The sequence below is a fragment of the Notothenia rossii genome, assembly GCF_949606895.1.
Source record: "Notothenia rossii genome assembly, chromosome: 1".
Classification (NCBI taxonomy): Eukaryota; Metazoa; Chordata; class Actinopteri; order Perciformes; family Nototheniidae; genus Notothenia; species Notothenia rossii.
This window is the reverse complement of record NC_136912.1, coordinates 41,918,947-41,936,609: the sequence shown is the minus strand read 5'-3', so window position 1 is coordinate 41,936,609 and position 17,663 is coordinate 41,918,947. Positions and strand designations below refer to the sequence as shown.

Below are 17,663 nucleotides of genomic sequence, written 5' to 3'. Positions count from 1 at the left end.
AATCCAAAATGAACGTAGGCATATCCTACGGATTCCAAGCAGCTGTGGGATTACCACAAAACAGGAAACGATCCTCACATTGTCCTCATTTGTACTTACTTTGTCTGTGACTGACAGTAAATCTATCATTTATGCCAATTGGATCAGTACAAATGCTAATTTGATTATGCAAGAGAGTTAAAAGAAATAGGAAAAAACATTTCTAAAGCTTTTTGACCCAAAAGTTCAGAGCAGGTAAAGCAACATGTACCTAAAATAAAATAAAATGTTAAATCAGCCAGTTTGAAGTGAGAGGAAGAACTGCACAAGCTGTTGTCCTTTGGAGAAATGGCTTGTTTTCCCCCTTTTTGAAGAATGAGTCTTGAGAGTAAATCTGACAGAAAATGACCTTACTAAAAGAATATAACTCCAACACGTTGAGCGACTGAAACAGTGATGATCACATTAAAGAAAATCAAACGAAAATATTCAGCCGGTTCCTTTCGAGTGGATATGAAAATGGATTGTTGCGAAAAAGAGAAGAAAGGGGGCCAAATAAGTATTTTCTGGCTCTTAAATTGGATGTGCATATGACACATTTCAAAGGCTGTCAAAAAAAAGAAGGGGTAGGGAAGAATAAAGGGTTGGAAAAAATACATTTACATCATAAATGCACAGGTCCCCTTTCAATAGGCCTCTTCAAAACTCTGTCAGGCTTTTTAATGGTATGCAAGTTCAAAGTGCCACTAGACTCCCACTGATTCCACAGATAGAAGTAGAACAGTGTGTGTGTGTGTGTGTGTGTGTGTGTGTGTGTGTGTGTGTGTGTGTGTGTGTGTGTGTGTGTGTGTGTGTGTGTGTGTGACCACATTCAGATGCGGTCACATGTGGCATATGGACTAATACTTTTCTCCTTCTGTCCCACCAAACCCCCTTTTGCTTCATATGCTATTGTGTGTTTGCGTTTCTGATTGAAGGGTGTATACGGGGAAATGATAGCAGGCACTTCTTTGTCACTCTCATTGTTCCCCTCTTCTACCTCCGTGACTTTGAACCCCCTCTCCGTTCACTTTCTCCGGTTCCATCCACTTTTATCTCTTTATGGGATTTCTCCGCTTCTGCCTCTCTTCCGCTACTCTTCCTCCTTCCTCCCAGTTTGTCCTGGACCGTTGGCGAGGGATTGCTCGAAAAATGGTGTCATGGGGAACGTTGCAAACATTCTGAAAGCTCCGGATCCCCGTACCAGCCGGCACCAGCCATGCCCCACGGTGATATCCCTGCATCAAAGCCACAAATCTTCCCCTTTTTTCTTCGCCTCCCTCCCATTTCTCTGTCTCTTTTTCCACGGTGGCACTTCCAGCGGCTCCGAATGTTTTAACTTCATATATCAGCCTCATTACGGATCCTCAAAGCCTTCCATCGATTCTAACGGCGCTCATTTGAATTTTTAATCACACGTATGTACGAGTGCTGTGATCAGCAACTATCCGACGCAAGCGTGCACACACACACATCTCCGCTCCTTCAGCTCTTTCAAAGTGCTCTGCCTCTGAAGTTTTTAGGAGTTCAAACTTCCACTTAGGAAAAGTCTCAGCTAATATTGCTTCGATGGGTTTGAATTTCAAATGGTAAACGCGGGGAGCACAGTTCAGACGCCATTGTGGGCACAGTGACTTCTCTTGTTGGCGCCAGAGTGCTTGACTTATGCCAGTGGTTCTCAAAGTGGGGGGCGGGCCCCCCCTGGGGGGCGCAGAGGCATGACAGGGGGGGCGCGAGAGACCAGGAGGAAAAAGAACAATTATTTATTCGAAAATAATATGATACAGTACAGTACTATTACGTCTGGGTCTCTGTGTTTCATTAAAGCTCAGCTCTGTGTGTGTGTGGAACGAACCATTTTGTGTGCGTGCACGAGCGAGAGAGAGAGAGCGCACCGGTACCGGAGATCGTTGTTGTTAGCTTCTGGTGCTAGCGAGCTACGCTAACGGATATAAGGAGTTTTTTCAACAACAAGGTGGAGGAGAGTCCTCTCCTGTCAGACTGAGAGACTCAGTGAGCTAAAGGACTCTCTCAGTGTTATCTCAGTGGTTCTCAAACGTTTTGGTCACCATTAATGTAAACAATTATTTCCGAGGCACACCTTTATATGATCATTATAGTTATAAAAAAATAAGAGATTAAATTAAAAACAGGTATGAAATACTATATGACAGTAAAAAAATAACAAAGTTTAAAAGGGTGATTTGTAAAATATCCATAAAGAAAAAGTAAATCTGTTTACAGTTCTGTTTCAAATGGGTGTTGAGCATGCCCCCGGACCCCCCGGTCTAGGTGGTGTGAGGTCCACACACCACCTATAAAAATAGCACTTTACCCCTTCTTACACCTATGCCGTGAGCTGATTATCAAGCCTTAATTGTAACAGCCGTGGGTACACTGTGTATATGCATGGGGATTGTTGTAGTTTCAAATTCAACTGTGGCGACCGGTACATTAATGGGAAACCCTAAATGTTTGAGCACCCTCTATGAAACGTCAAGCTACCCCACAGCACCCCGACTATTTGTGTTGGCCACTGAGCCTGACTATTTGTGTTGGGGGGGCCCGACATTTTTTTTTCTCCAAATGGGGGGCCTGACAGAAAAAGTTTGAGAACCACTGACTTATGCTAACAGTAGCATTTGATTGCCTAGCTCAGGTGTTGCTTTCGTTTTAGCGTTCTCTTTGATGTGTAGTTTGATTGAAGAAAATGTGATATAAAATACACACTTATACAATCCCCTCGGTGGATATACTGTAGCTATGTAGGGCCTACTCACGCTCACTTACCATGTGCACACAAAGTCTTGGCTAAGCTACAGAGAGACTTTGTCACTCAAGCAATAACAGGGAGAGGGAGAAAGAATCCTTTAGATCTTCCTGCAAGAAGTACACCTTTGAATCGGAATTTCCTTGCAGAAAAAAGTGCTTTGAAAATCTAATGCATAAACATTATCTTCTTTCCCCCACCCTTCTACATCTTGCTCCCTCCATTCCCTCCCTTCACCTAAAGCGCACAAGCTTCACAGCGACTTTGAAAGAAGTTCCCTTTTTTAGAGTCCTCAGTAACTTAAATAAGAGGCGGTCGGGGATTTGGATATTGTTATGTCTCATCAAAGGCAGAGATCCTCAGCTATCCTCTCTTGCCTGTTCTATTGCTGTCTGTCAACGCCCAGTCTTCAAGAAAGATGCTTCTCCTCAACACAGATGTACTGTAATTTGATATATCCCCCGCTCCATCTCCCCTACTCTGGGGCTTTAAAAAAAATCTTTGTTAGGGCACAAGCTAGCTCAGGGAAGTGCAGATGTTAGCACCAGTTCACTCACTTAGTTATCCTATTTTACGGCATGTAACCAATGTAAAAGGCTGCTCTTGGTACCAGCAGCCTATTGTGCCTAGTGTTTTTCATTCAAACACAAGCACACGTCTGTTTTAAGTTGGAATTGAGAGCACTTTTTTACGTGATTTAACCACATTGTCTCAAAATATTTCTTTCCATGCTTGCAGAGGTACGTGTATCACCATTGGTCAGCAGCAAGGGGCCTGCTTGTGGATCACATACTTCTGCATTCGACACGGTGAATCATCAGATCCTCCTTCGCACTCTCCAAAAACTTGGAGTTTCAGGCTCTGCACTTTCCCTCCTCACCTCATACCTCAAAGACCGTACCTACAGGGTAACTTGGAGAGGTTCCGAGTCCGACCCTTGTCAATTAACTACAGGGGTCCCTCAGGGCTCTGTTCTTGGTCCCCCTCCTCTTCTCCCTGTACACAAACTCGCTCTGATCTGTCATTAGCCCGCATGCCGCATACCACTGCTACGCTGAGGACACCCAATTAATTCTGTCCTTTCTCCGCTCAGAGACCCAGGTCGTCGCACGCGTCTCTGCTTGTCTAGCAGACATCTCTCAGTGGATGTCTGCTCACCACCTCAAGCTCAACCTTGACAAGACTGAACTGCTTTTCCTTCCGGGAAAAGATTGTCCCACTCTTGACCTAACAATCAACATCGGCACCTCTATTGTTTCCCCGACTCAGACTGCAAGGAATCTGGGTGTGATCCAAGATAACAAACTGTCCTTCACTGCAAACATAGCTGCTACAACCCGCTGCTACAGATACATGCTTTACAACATCAGGAGGATACGTCCCCAGCTGACCCAGAAGTGACGTAGGTTCTGGCCCGGGCTCTCGTCATCTCACGCCTAGACTACTGCAACTCCCTCCTGGCTGGTCTACCTGCATGTGCCATCCGACCTCTGCAGCTCATCCAAAATGCAGTGGCTCGTCTGGTCTTCAACCTTCCAACATTTTCCCACACCACACCGCTCCTCCTTCACTGGCTGCATCAGCCAAACAGCTTGCTGCACCCGCACTGCGAGGGGGACCCAAGTTCCCATCAGCAAAAACACGTGGGTTTGCTATCCTGGCTCCAAAATGGTGGAATGAGCTCCCCATTGAAATCAGGACAGCAGATAGCTTACACATCTTGCGGCGCAGACTGAAAACTCATCTCTTTCGACTCCACTTCGAGCGATAGAATTACTAACATAGAATTACTAACAAAGCAGATGAGTAGCACTTGAAATGTTTTGGCTCTATGAAACCTGATGCACTTATATGATTCTGTTTTCTTCAAGTTTGTATCTTCTTGGTTGAATGCACTTATTGTAAGTCGCTTTGGATAAAAGCGTAATCTAAATGTAATGTAATGTAATTAGCATGAAGAATTACAGCATGCTATTTGAAAATGCTGCACTCGCAATCCTTAAAAGGTATTTCTTGATGTGTCTTTGCGATCGACCGCCACTCGCTGCTTTACCTCCACGCAGCGGGCAGCGGGGGGGTCAGAGTGGGCCTTCCTGCTGTGGTCAGTGCTGGCTCTTGCAGTCCACAGCGCCATCAGAGCACAGAGGTTCAATGGATCATAATGAAAAGCCTCATGGTAGCGCAAAAATCAAACAGGGATTCCATTTATTGGAACCCATGCAGGGTCTCTATCTCATTGGCTTATAGGAACTGGGTTAGATTCAGTGAATGCTACCCATATGTTACCCCCACCTCCACTCCCCCCCTTCACACGTTTTTTTTCTCCTTTCCACAAAACCGCTCGTACCCCCCTCCACTCCCTTTGCACCTGCTGCTGTGAACAGCAGGATCCCAGTGTGTGTTTCTGTTCATCCCTCGCTTCTCTCCCTGCTCTCCCAACTCCATCCCTCCATCCCTTTCTTTCATGTGTGCTCTGCTGTCAAGCCCAGCTGGATCAGGCCTGCCAGTCTAGTCACATGCAGTCTTTGTTGGTGTGGAAATAAGCAGCTCTAAACTATTGATGGTAAACCGGAAAAACTTGTCTCTTTTGCGAGGCCTTTAATGTCTTTGTAAGACATTGGTATTAATGTTCAAATGGTTTTGAAAGAGTGCATAGAGACTAGGGCGTCATTGTGCGTCAGTTACAGTAATATTCTTAATTTGTCATGCACGTAGAACCTTCATAGCGGCTTATAGAGAAGAAGGCTGATGTTGTTTAGCTTCGCTCTTCCTGGAAACCACCACACGGGTCAGATATTAGGGCTTTATACTTTATTCTGACCTCAAGAAACATGTCATTTCCACATAGACTGCCTATTTATCATCCGAGTACTTCTGCAGTGAACCCATTCCGCAGAACGCCTGACTTATCCCTATCACAACCGCTCATTAACAGAACTTACCCAGCTTTTTCATTTAGCAACCGCTGATAAAAAGCATTCATTTACCAGTACTAATTTTCAAGTATAACCCAATAGCATTTACCGAATAATCCCTCAAAGGGTTTTACGCTCTGTACAGGATCCAACCCCTTTCCCGTTGAGCTGTTTTCCTTTCTGTGGTTTTTGGTTCACGCAATGTATTGTATGAGCTGGTCATGGGCTTCATGCTGTATATGATTTGGAAGAAGAACTGCATGTAAGATTCCTCTTCCAAGTAGGACGTTCTTGTTTTATTAGTGTTCCTGTCAAACATTCTCAAGCTGCAACGGGCAGCAAAGCACCACACCGGTTCACTCAAATACTTTGTTTTTCTCATAAAAAAAGATTACAACATATAAATGAAGTGTGCATGAATGTGTTCATATTCTTTGTATGTTTGTGTTTGGACAATGAGGTTTGTAATCCCTGATCTGTGTTGTAAATAAGTTGTAAATATGGAGCATTAGGAACAGTCAGAACTTTTCGTAACCACAGCGGTTTCAAATCAGCATAACTAGGACAAAAACAAAAAGAAGATAATTATGATACAAATCCAACATTCCCTGTAAATGCAACTTTATAATGAAATAAACTAGTGTTCCGTTTTCTAGACTAGACAGGGTTATATATATATAAAATGTCACCTTTGAGTGAATGTCTCTTACTTCGCACATTTTAAAATGTTCCACAGCGTCTTTAATGACATGTACACACAGTGTTGCACATGGTCAGGTAGGACAGCAGGTTCAATCAGGACTGATGCAGACTCGCTGTTGGGGGGCTTGATAACTCCCAATGCCCAGCTGTTGGTTTGGGACAGAACTTAATGTGGCGGACCCTCTGCCCAGAAGGCGCAAATGGAGAGGAAGTGAGTAGGATGTAGGGGTCGGTTTGGAATTGGGCCTACATTAGATGTAAAGGTTTTTCATTCAAGGTAGAAAAGAATAAGCATCAAAATGTAAGTGCAAAAAATAAACAGCACATTCCAGAATAATATATTTTATATTATTTAATTAAATCTATTTTGTATTGGTGTGTTTATCCCTTTAATGTTACATCTGGTAAAAATGGAACGTTATCTATTTTTTAACCATATATTTATTTTCTGCAGGGTAACTTGTAAACTCCACTATGGGACGTTTTATCTTACTTAAAATATTACGAAATCAATAATTTGTAGTTTAGTTTTAGTTTAATTAATCTTCAAGCTTGAAAGTAACTTAAGTTATAAAATAAATATATCAGGACGAAAAGTAGAAGTACTTCCCTCTGAATTGTAAAGAAGAAAAATTATACATTTGCATTAAATGGTTATACTTTAGAAAGGTACCTCAACTTTGTGCTACACGTACGCACGCACGCACGCACACGCACGCACGCACGCACGCACGCACGCACACACACACACACACACACACACACACACACACACACACACACACACACACACACACACACACACACACATTCACCATAGACAAACACACACACATTCACACTCTATCCATCTTAAAACTCCAACTTCATCCTAATTCGTAGCAAAATAACCGCCACCTTCTTGCCCATAAAAAAAGAGAAAGACATCAAAGATGAACACTTCAACAATCAGCCATCACTCAATTAGCGCTCGACAATTTCTCTCTCATGCTCTCCAGAAGGCAACACGCGGAGGGTGTTGAAGAGGAGCCGGCAAAGTCTTTGAAAAATTGTACTTTTCATTTTATCACTTTATCTCATAGCAAAACAATTTCTTCCTATTATCCTCCCAGCAGGGGGTTCTCTGTCCTGTAAAGGTGTGCCATAACGCTTGATAGGCGGAGAGGAGAAGACCCTTTCATTCTTCGCACCTTGTACCCCGGATACATTCAACGGAATCAAAGAGGACATTTACATACCATTTGCGTTTCATGTTTGAGGAGTTGAGACAGAAACAGCGCTCATCCTGTGTGAAAGTAGGGAAGCTTTGACTTGATGAACTTTTACCGAAAGGGAGACAGAAGGGAGGGATGATTGGAGGACAGAGGAGATGTGGAGCCAAATGATTCTCAAAGTTTTCTGACGCACTTTTCTTTTGTCATCTTGTCACCACTTCTCCTTCTTATCCAACTTTAGCATGTCATAAATTAGTGACAAACCCTTTGAATGAGATTCCCCTTTTAACTGTAATCGTTGCCTGTAATCCTTTAGCGCTAAATGTACCTCATGTCAGGATTACTTCGTCATATTTGAAATACCAAAAGACACATTGCCTGACTAATGTATGAGGTGATTTGAAAGATTATGAGACTTGCATAAAATGAGATCAAAATGTAGAATTGATCACTTTCTTCCGTTGGTGAACATCTTCCACTGACACGTCACCTCTGTAGTCATCACTTACTATCTATATCTCTGTAGCAGCAAAACATAACACCATTAACTCCAAAACCCTTCATTAAATAACTACAATTGCATCATTTGTTCCTGTTCTTAATGTAAAAAAAGGATGGCTGTCTCTATTAACAAGTTAACACTCGCAATTAATATGGAAACCTTAAAAAATATTCACATCACTAGGTTTGACCAACAAAACACCACTCATGTAGTTCGTTTAGCCTAAGATTTCAATAATTAGACACATTTTTTAACTTGTGATTCAGTAAGTGATAATGTATTCTCTACGGATTGATACGACTCAATAAAGTCCCTTAAAACTCCTTGGCAACGGTCTGTTAGCATAAATAAACAACCTTTGGAATATCCAAATTGACCAATTAGAATCGAGTATTCAACCAAACCCCATAATAATTATGATTAATCACATATCTATTATTGTGATTAACGCCATTAAATGTTTTAACCGATTTACACCACTAAAAATAGGTCCTGATGTCATAATTTCCAATCATTTAAAAACATTTCTGAAACAGTTTGCCTGAAACAGTGATTCAAAACTTTGGTCAAAAAGTAATCATGGTAAACACAGCCGCTGTGTATAAGAACAAAGCATCTTCAAGAGTTATAGATTTTATTTCATATTAGCATGCAAGTAGTTGTATGTGACTGTCTTTAACATGATAATAAATAATACCAAAACAAACTGGTATTCTAAGTACATCATTACTTTATGGACTCCATCCTTTTCAGTTATTTTTTCACCCTTCTAATAATGTCTGTCCATAATGTAGTAACCCTTTTCATTATGTGCCAAAGACCATTGTATTTTTGATTTCAAAATGTTACACAAAGTTACATTACAATATTGTCAATTAACTATATTCTTGACTTCTTTCATGCTAAGAATGGAAAATACTTCTACAAAGCCCATCACAGGTTTGGTTGCTCTTGAAGCACTTTCTATAATGTCATGTGTTCAGATGCGTTGGCTCTCCTCTTACATCTCCTCGCAGGTCCTGAGTGGTCTCCTGTGATCTGCTCCGTGCTCGATGCTCTCCAGCGGTCCTGGTGTTATTCTAAAGGCTGTCATTTATGAGCTGGTGCTCTACATTCTCCATACGGAGCGCAGCGTTATGTTTATGCACTCCCCCCCCCCAGCTGTCCGAGGATGGACGTTGAACATCAGGCGGATGCACAGGAGACCCTTTCAGTCCTGCATCCACCTTATACAACATTTAAATAGGTGGTCCTGCAATGCCCCTTTGAACTTTCACTGGATATGAGGTGGTAGGATGTGTTTCTTATGATTTAAATAATGGTGTAATGAAGGACTTAATATACAGTTTTAAAGAAGTTGGACATAGAGAGTGTTCTTTTAGATGAATGGGGCATACATGCACTGACTTATATACAAGTTGGAGAAATACACTCCCAACCACAAGGTAGCAATGCACATTTTCACAATGGTTTAATGATTATTATTTAATATTTTGTATTTTCATCAACACAGATTGTGAACACTTGATGCTTTGAGCCAATGGGAAGTCTCAGTATGTATGTTTGACAGGAACAAATTTGTGTGAAAAGAATTGTGTTCTGCAATGACTCAATATGCTATCCAAAACATATTTCAAGTCTTTGCAGAAAAGTTAAACTAATTGGAACAGTGTCATATTTAATGTTTTTATTCTGTCACTAGTCATGAATCTGTAGGCCAAAAGTCTACAGAAGAATACAAAGGAATAAAACCATGGGATAGCTGGATAACAGCACAAGTTCTTCAAAACACGCCAAATGCTCTGGTTTCCTCCTTCAGTCCAACTTTGCATGTTAGATAATCATGATGTCCCATGTCATTTAGCTAAGGCTTACAGCAACTTAAAGACTTCAATACTGCAGACATTCTGGAGAAATGTTGGGTTAAATATCTTGCCCATGGACACTAGGTCAGGTTGACTGCAAGGGCAGGGACTGGGGATTGAACCTGGAGGAGTGGTAGACACACATTTTCCCCTAAGCCACAGCCGCACCATGACCTTAATGTTGCCTTTTCAGACACACCAACCTGAGCTGCTTCCCAGGTGTGGCTTCACTGCCTCTGAGTAGTTGAACATAAGTTAATACTAGTGCCGTCAATCGATTCAACCATCGCATAACATTTCACTTGTTAGACGCTTTTATCCAAAGCGACTTACATACTCAATACTGTGGGCAATCCCCACAGGAGCAATTTGGGGTGAAGTGTCTTGCCCATGGACACAACGACATGCTGACTGCAGTGGGAACTTGCTCGAACTTGCTACCCACTCATTCGAAGTTCAGCGCACTATCCACTGAGCCACAGCCTCCCATAAATCACAATAATAGTCTGTGATCAATCATCTTTCAAAAATATTATTTACTTGTATTTTGGGGGAGATAAAACTAATAAATATAAGGTATTGTAATGAAGAAATGCAAAACACACTGGTAAGAACACTCAGAGGGTTTTTTATTTTGTTTTTACAGACACTTATGGCGCATTTCCACTACAGCGCGGAGCCCCGTTTAAGAGGGCTGTGACCGTGACGTCAGCGGCCCGCTTTTGGTTGAGTTTCCACTTGGCCTAGTACCGGCTAGCAGGTCCTAATTCACAGTTTTTCTGGCCCCATACAATTGGGGTTTTAGGGCCAGGAACAACCAGGCTGTGACGTCACTCTCGACTGCTGATTGGTCAGAGAGAATCGTCGCAATATATATATATATATATATATATATATATACAGTATATAGCGAAGCTTGCAGCATTTTTATAAACAGCATTTTTGTTAACAGAGGATCAACAAAAATGGCAAAGAAAAGCACACGGTGGTCCGCCGAGGAAGTTACAACACTTTATTGCAGATGACAAGATCCAGCGGGAGCTCAACGGGACAACTCGCAATATGAAAGTGTTTCAGGAGGTTTCTACACTGATGTGCGGAAGCTGTTACTCGAGGACTGTCTTGCAGTGTAGGGAAAAACTGAAAAAGATGAAGAGTGAGTATCGCGCAGTGAAGGACAATAACAACACGAGTGGTGCCAGTAGGAAAAACTGGAAGTGGTTTGACCTAATGGACACCATTAACGGCCATAGACCGGCTAGCGTTGGGAGGGAGGGAGGTAGGTCTGGACTCAGCAACGGCCAGTGGTGTAGTGGGGATTTTTTTACTGGGTGGACGGGGTGGTGGGTGGACGGGAGACACTATGGACGCGCTCGTGAACTGTCAACGGGGGGAGGGGGGCTTGGGGGACCTCTGTGTCGCCTGTCAGCGCAACTTGGTAGACACCTGGTCACCCTACACACACAGTTCTGCCCCTCACACACACATGCTTCAAATCAAGTTGCATAAATGCTTGAGCTACGTTTTTATTATAATTACTGTGAAATCTGCCTATTATGTTTTCGTCATTATTACAACAAACACACACTTGCAACTGATAACACTGGCAACGATTTTAGATGTATTAGACTATTAAAAAAAGAAATCATGCTTCAAATAAGTGGGGGTACCCCCGCGTCCAACGCCCACTACACCACTGGCAACGGCTTTACTGGAGGCTCTGCATGGTAAGTTGTTGCTAACACTCTGTTATTTGCTTGAAAGCGTTGTGTCCCTATCTGTTCTAAAGCTCCCTTCTAACAAAGAAGTCTATTTTATCCTTACATTTATGTTCGACAACCCATGCTTGTATGGAGCACCGAAGGCTAGCTAGCTAGCGAGGCAGATAGCATTAGCTAGAGCTATTGTTTGCTAACACCATATGTGCCATTGTTACGTTCAGTTTTTCTTTTCTATAGTTGTTGTTGTTATTTTAGTATTGTGCTGCAGTAGTTTGTGGAATTAACAAGTCATGTTTCTGTTTCTAGATGATAACATTGGGACTAACGAGGAGGAACAGCCCTCAGCTTCAACGTCCTCTGCATCAACATCATCAACTCGACAACAGTTCGAACAACAAACCCCTACACGAGGACAGCCACAACAAACCCCAACAAGAGCACAGACACCAACGCCTAGTAAGTAGCTAGTACAATTGTGTGTGACTTTCTATCATATACATATATTTATATTCATTATCAACAGGCTGGAAATTCACAATCATTGTAAACATCTAGGGCCAGAACTTTCTTTAGTTCATCCTTACTGTTGTTCTGTTTATACATTTTATTCTTATATCCTTTTGTGACCTGTACCTGTCCTGTGTTTTTCATTCTTATTGGTAATTATTATTGCTATAATTATCTTGTCAAGGATACGAGGAGGAGAGGATCTGGCCCAGCAGGAACGGCACCTTGTCCAGCAGAAGGAAGACCGGGCCCAGCAGGATCACCACTTGAACCGGACCTTGGGGGAGGCGAGGGAGTTGGAAGCAGCCTTGAGAAGGTAGGAGATCGCTCAAGCAGAGACCTTTTAATTTAGCCTTCCTGCGCACTCTTGGCCAGGTGCTAGGGGGAATGGGCAGCTGACGTGCCCCGTCTCCTCCGCCTCTGTGATACATAACATAACCTCTGACTGAGATTATATTGTTTATTTACATTTGTACTTTCTTGTTTATTTTTTATCTTTAAAATGTTTATTTTTTACAATCAATGCCATTTATTTTTATGCTGCTGCAATACAACATTTTTTTTAAAATTATTTGTATTGTACAATGTCATGCCTTTTTATGCTGCTGCAACAAAACACTTCCCAAATTGGGATCAATAAAGTACTTCTTTGATTTATAGCTTGTTGATAAATAATTGTTCCCAACAGCGATCATACAGAAGGATGGCATCATCTAGGCGTCCCTCTGCAGTCAGAAATATAAACACCATCATCGTCCACAAAGCACTGTACAGGGGTTTATGGATTTAAGAGAATACTTATCACAGTGAAACTTTTATCATCTGTTGTAATTAAAGCAAATAAGAGAATAAATACTTGGTTAAACAATACATTTTAACTCTTTTGCAGGACAACTCTGCATACTGTTTGAAATTGAGTTTGCTAGCTTGAGGTCCTCCTCTAAAACATAACATTACATATTTTGTAATGGTATTAAGAATACATGATAAATAAATAATACATGTAGTAAACATTTCTCAATTGACCTTTCGCAAAGCCACGCCCCTAAATGCCCGTTGTCCAATCATATTCGATCACGTGCGCGGCTCCCTGTGGAAGTCCGACAAGCTTAGCGTTCAAATTCATTGCGAAAATGGTGAAGCGTTGTGCTTATGGTCTTTGGAAATCGGATAGCAGATATCCCATAAGCTTAGAGGGGGGGGGGTGATATTTTACCCGTTTCCTAAACCCAAAACCCGAGAGGAGAGATGCCGCAAGTGGATAAAGAAATGCGGCAGGCCCCATGCCCAGCTGAATATGGCGAATATCAACAAACACAAATACGTTTGCTCCAAGGTAAATACGTGCTAACCTAGCTAGCTAGCTAGCAAAGATTACATTCACAAATTAACTAACTAATTTAATTAACTAATTTCACTAACTAACGTTAGCTAAAGTCAAACGACTACAGCTGTAAGCTGTGTGCTTCCAGGTCGTTTTGACCATGTATATCACTTGATGCATAATAATGTCTGAACAGCTGAGCTCCGTTATTAGTCTACCTGTGGTCAAAGTACAAACAAGAAAGCCAACAGGCAATTATTCATTTATATTTAGCTTTAATCTTTGTAGCATTTTGTTAATGGAAAGCCTACTGCCGACTTCCCTAATCCTGCTGCACAAGTGAGCACCCCGAACCCCACAAAGGAACAACAAGGTGGATGCAGAAAGCCACCAAGGAAACGGTAGTTCACTTTAGACAAACTACAACATTTAATGCCTCTTGTGATTGTATTGTTTTATTCCAAAATAATAATAATAATTCCGTCGAATTTGACATACAGCTCATGTGGTTTTTCACTCTTGCACTGCAACCTGTATGCAAGTGCCTCTATTGATGTTGTGCCTCCCTCTTTTCTAATGTTTATACTGTGGATATAACCCTCCATAGCGTATTGTAGCCCCTTTTGTCGGGACCTGGAGGATATTGCTGCGTTATTGCTCCAAAATGAGTCTGTTAAGGCGACTCCGACGTTACGGAGACCCTCCATTATGGCTTTGTTTAACGCATCTGGCTCTCAGCTTGTCGGACTAGCAACAGTAACCAAGGGGGGGCGTGGCTTTGCGAAAGGTCAATTGTAATCCTCGTTGTGCTAGACTCAAACAACACATTGCTTATATATTTCAAAGAGAACAAAAGAAAAAACCTATACAAAGAGAGCGGTGCACAGCGCTTAATATTTACTTGCACTATATTTCTGTTTATCTGTTATTGTGTTGCACAGTTGGAGGAGCCTGTGACCTAAGATTTCCATTGTCATAACTACACTGTAGCTATATTCGTATCACAAAATAAAAAACCTTGAACCTTGAGGCTGTGTCTTTCAGACAAACCACCATAATAATCATATATTATTTTTATGCTGTGGATACTTTAGCCTCCATCCATGTTTATAATGTTTTACACTTGCATTTATGAATACAGTTTTGCTTTGTTTTACACTTTTGTATTTATGTTTATAGTTTGCTTTGATATTTGCTTAATTTATTAGATTATTATTATGGGGCAGTGCTTGAAATTCAAATATTTACTAAATAGTCAATTCTGATAAAAACATTTTTTGTTTAAATAATTTGACAAACACATGGATGTGAAAAAAAGAGATTTATTTATGTTCAATACAATGAATTGGGAAACAGTACCAAAGGAGTGGCAGACCGGGGTGGTGGTTCCCCTTTTCAAAAAGGGGGATCAGAGGGTGTGTGCCAATTACAGAGGCATCACACTACTCAGCCTCCCCGGGAAAGTTTACTCTAAGGTACTCGAAAGGAGGGTTAGGCCGATTGTCGAACCTCAGATTGAGGAGGAACAATGCGGATTCCATCCTGGTCGTGGAACGACGAATCAGCTTTTTACTCTCGCAAGGATCCTGGAGGGGGCCTGGGAGTACGCTTATCCAGTCTACATGTGTTTTGTAGACTTGGAGAAGGCGTATGACCGGGTTCCCAGGGAGTCACTGTGGGAAGTGCTGCGGGAGTATGGGGTGAGGGGGTCTCTACTCAGGGCCATCCAATCTCTGTACTCCCAAAGCGAGAGCTGTGTCCGGGTCCTTGGCAGTAAGTCGGACCCATTTCAGGTGAGGGTTGGCCTCCGCCAGGGCTGCGCTTTGTCACCAATCCTGTTTGTAATATACATGGATCGGATTTTGAGGCGTAGTCGTGGGGGAGGGGGTCTGCAGTTCGGTGGACTAAGGATTGCACCACTGCTTTTTGCAGATGATGTGGTTCTGATGGCTTCATCGGTCTGCGACCTTCAGCACTCACTGGATCGGTTCGCAACCGAGTGTGAAGCGGCTGGGATAAGGATCAGCACCTCCAAATCTGAGGCCATGGTTCTCAGCAGGAAACCGATGGACTGTCCACTCCAAGTAGGGAATGAGTCCTTACCCCAAGTGAAGGAGTTCAAGTATCTCGGGGTCTTGTTCTCGAGTGAGGGAACAATGGAGCGTGAGATGGGTCGGAGAATCGGAGCAGCGGGAGCGGTACTGCAGTCTCTTTACCGCACCGTTGTGACGAAAAGGGAGCTGAGCCAGAAGGCAAAGCTCTCTGTCTACCGGGCCATTTTCGTTCCTACCCTTACCTATGGTCATGAAGGATGGGTCATGACCGAAAGAACGAGATCGCGGGTACAAGCGGCCGAGATGGGTTTTCTCCGCAGGGTGGCTGGTGTCTCCCTTAGGGATAAGGTGAGAAGTTCGGTCATCCGGGAGGGACTCGGAGTTGAACCGCTCCTCCTTCGCGTCGAAAGGAGCCAGTTGAGGTGGTTCGGGCACCTAGTTAGGATGCCACCTGGGCGCCTCCCTAGGGAGGTGTTCCAGGCACGTCCAGCTGGGAAGAGACCAAGGGGTAGACCTAGAACCAGATGGAGGGATTATATCTCTTCTCTGGCCTGGGAGCGCCTTGGGATCCCCCAGTCAGAGCTGGTTGATGTGGCCAGGGAAAATAACGTTTTGGGCTCTCTGCTGGAACTGCTACCTCCGCGACCCGACCAAGGATAAGCGGGAGAAGATGGATGGATGGATGGACAATGAATATTTAGGTATTACATTATACATTCTAGGTATTCAGGTAGTGCATCAGACCCTCTCGTATGTCCCTGCCCTCCTCCTCTTCTGAAATACACAAACAAAAGCATACATATTTTAATACGTATATGTGGTAGCTACAATTAATTAAATACTTGAAACACTTTGGTCGTATAGGGAGCGTGAGACCAGGGATAGCAAACATACGGCCCGCGGGCCGGATCCGGCCCGGGAGGCATTTCAGCTTGGCCCACGGAGCTGAAGGACTTTGCTAAGTAGGCTATGAGAGGAGGAAAAAACAACTGCTATTTTGAATCCTTCCACTAGTGGGCGCACTACCGCACCGGTACCAGTGAGAGCGCAGCCAGACTGTAAAACAAGTGATGAGTAAGAGTAGTGATTGCAATCAATAACCTCTGACACCCTCATCCCCAAATGTCTCTGTCAAAAAAGAGAAAAGTGGACACGGAGTGCCGAGTTTTCCAAGAAAAATGGACTGCATCCTATCTTTTTACAGAGGTAAATGGAAAACCTGTATGCTTGGTGTGTTCGCAGCAAGTTGCTGTGCCCAAAGAATATAATATTCACCGCCATTATGAGACTCACCATGGAGACTGCTTGCAAGGACAACGGAGAAAATAAAAGATAAATGACCTGCTATCGGGTCTAAAGAAACAACAGGCCGTTTTTACCCGGAGCCGAGATATAAGTGAGTGTGAAAGCAGTGAAAGCCAGCTATCTCATCGCTAACGAAATAGCATCAGCCTCAAAGCCATACTCTGAGGGTGAGTTTGTGAAAACATGCATGCTGAAGGCTGCAGAAATTGTGTGCCCTGAGAAGCGACAGGCTTTGGCCATTATTAGTCTAACGAGGAATACAGTGAAGGATAGGATTGCCGATCTTTCAGCAGATTTGGATAGCCAGAAAAAAACAAAAGTTAAGTCATTCGTAGCATTTTCAGTTGCAATCGATTTGAGCACTAACATTACAGATGTTGCTCAACTGGCCATATTCATTCGTGGTGTTGATGAGACTTTGACGGTCACCGAAGAGTTCCTTGAGTTGGTTCCTATGACAAACACCACTAAAGCGGATGACATTTTTAGCGCTCTCGTTGAAGCACTGGACAGGGTTGGAGTGGACTGGACCCGTGCTGTCAGTCTGGCTACAGACGGCGCACCATCAATGATCGGGAAAAAAGCAGGTGTTGCCACGAAATTCAGGGAGAAAGTACAAGCAGCAAATGGAGGAGATCGTTTTTGGACATTCCACTGTATTTTGCACCAGGAGGCATTGTGTTGCAAGTCGTTAAAAATGGATCACGTCATGAAAGTGGTTGTCCAAACGGTTAATTTCATCCGAGCCAGAGGGCTGAATCACCGT

The 17,663-nt window shown here is 42.9% G+C and overlaps 1 long non-coding RNA gene across 2 annotated transcripts; it reads left to right on the top strand.

The window, feature by feature from the left end:
* Positions 1–10,825: 10,825 nt before the first annotated feature.
* Positions 10,826–12,832, top strand: LOC307016002. 2 transcript variants are annotated; one of them, XR_013801706.1, is made up of 3 exons: positions 10,826–11,142; positions 12,014–12,163; positions 12,399–12,832. It is a non-coding gene; the product is annotated as an uncharacterized lncRNA (long non-coding RNA). The 2 variants fall into 2 exon arrangements; XR_013801707.1 differs by lacking the exon at positions 10,826–11,142 and adding an exon at positions 11,472–11,713.
* Positions 12,833–17,663: the final 4,831 nt, after the last annotated feature.